Consider the following 2,214-nt stretch of genomic DNA (forward strand, 5'->3'; position numbering starts at 1 on the left):
CTTCCAGCCCTAATGTCTATGAAATCTATGAAATCATGGGTATTCAGTGCCCTGTATTTCAAAATGATGGCAAGCTTTAGTTAAAGTGCTCCCACTGCCATTTTGAAAGGTTGGATACTGAATAAGTGTGACACTGCAGCATTTTAATTAGAGTGGTTCTCTGAGAGCCACTTTAATTAAAACAAGCCCCACATCCTTGAGCATGTGTATAGATACCCTTAAGTCAGTTTAAAAATGGCTAACCTGATCTCAGTCAGACTACATCAGAGGTACACGTAACTTACATTGGGTCCAGCAAGACCAATCTAACTGAAATTCTATACAGTTCTCAGTGCAGCCCCGGGACTGGGAAAACCCAGCCACTGGTCCCAGCCTGAGTCTGCACTTTTCCTGACCCCCACTCTGGCATTGGGTTATTTTTAGCCCCCGAGCCCCCTCAACCTCCCATGGATAACCCCCTCCCATGGACCAGCCAGACCTCCCCCCGCCCCTGCCCACCAAGCCCCCATCCCACAAGCCACTCCTGGTCCCATTTCTATCATTTGCTGATGTTGGGAGTTGAGGAAGTAAGTCAGGGTGGAGGGAGGGGGGGAGGGATGGGGTGTAGCTTCACTGGGAGGCTTGTTTGTCTGAGGGTGTTGGGGGATCAGGGGGCTGAACATAGCCCCTGGTCCCAGGAGGTGAGGGAGAGAATGCCCCATCCTCCCAAGGCCCCCACAGACCCTGCAAGCCCCCCTGATCCTGCGAAATCCACCTGGACCCCAACAACCCCCTTGCAGATCCTGCCTGCCCCCTGGACACCACCTGCCCCCCGCAATCTCTCCATAGAGTCTGCTCATCACCCCAGTCACCCCAACCCACCCCTACTACCCCCTTCCTCCTTCTTGACTTACCTTAGATTGGGTGGCTATATTTACTGTGATACAACCTCCCTGAATGTCTCTATGCAGCCTTAGAGTCTGACTTATACAGAAGGACATGCCCTTCCATAGGTAACAACCTACTTCATCAGGTTCTAGGATTTAATTAAATAAAAGTTAAGAAGAGAAATGAAATATCAAAGGTCTAAGTAATTATAGTGTAACAAGCGTTTATCATCCAGATATATTTTTTTTATATAGGTATGTTGTTTCTTCCATACTTGTTTTTCCCTTGTGCATATCCTTAATAAAATATTACAAATTTGAATGTATCTTTTTTTTTAACTAGATGATCCAGTCACTGTTGGAGGCACATAGCCACGGCAAAATCTCATGCTGTACATTGATCACCTGTCCAACCTTTGCCTAGAGTGTGATCCCCAGTTCCTTCAAGAGACCCATCTTTACCTGTCTATAAAGAAGAGGAGGAGGAGGGAGACATCTGGGATAACCAAGTATTAATGTTTAATACCAGACCAGGTTGAATCTGCTTTTATATATTTTTTCTAAACATTAATAGTGCAGGCTTAAACAGTTGCCAGTATGTTATCAGACATAATGCAACATGCAATAAGATTTTAGTAGCCTAACTTTTTTATTAAACTCCCCAATTAGCAAAAGTATATACACATTTTTCACAGGGTAAAAGTATGAAATTGAATCCCATCTCTGAAATTAGTGCTTTAAAGGAATCAATCGATGATTCTAACATGGTGATGTCTTTCAACATGTCTCTTGCAGACATGCCTACCACAAAAAGAGAAATGATTTATTAAGATATCCACAAGTGTTCAGGGAATGTTATTCTTGTACTATTCCATGCTTAGTTAGTAGGGTCCAGCATGTACTCATATTTGCTCGCTTGCATCAGGCCTCTTAAACTTACATTTCTTACCCATTCTTCCTCTTACATTAGGAAGAGAACTATGGTATTCACAAAGCAGACAGGGTTTAACTTACTGTCCTAAGGACTGCCCCTCCAGGAGTTTAGCACAGCCCACACACAATCCTGGAACACATCCAGCTTTTCCTTAAGTAGAATGCAAACCTGTGACCTTCTGGGCCTCAGGCAAAAGGGCTGCCTACTGAGTCACCAATACCCAGGCCATCAATAAGTTTTAAATGCTAGTTGCAGACTTCACAGAGATAATGACTTCAGTGTGTAAAGGTTTTGTTGTGGAGGGAGGCCACAGCTTCACATATGGTGTGACAGAGTAAATATGCTGAAGCCATATTAGATTTGGTGCATAACTGTCTTAGTTTTAAATTCATTTCAAAGAAGTGGTATTATTTA

Source organism: Gavialis gangeticus, unplaced genomic scaffold, assembly GCF_001723915.1.
Source record: "Gavialis gangeticus isolate Ggan-Ray unplaced genomic scaffold, GavGan_comp1, whole genome shotgun sequence".
Classification (NCBI taxonomy): Eukaryota; Metazoa; Chordata; order Crocodylia; family Gavialidae; genus Gavialis; species Gavialis gangeticus.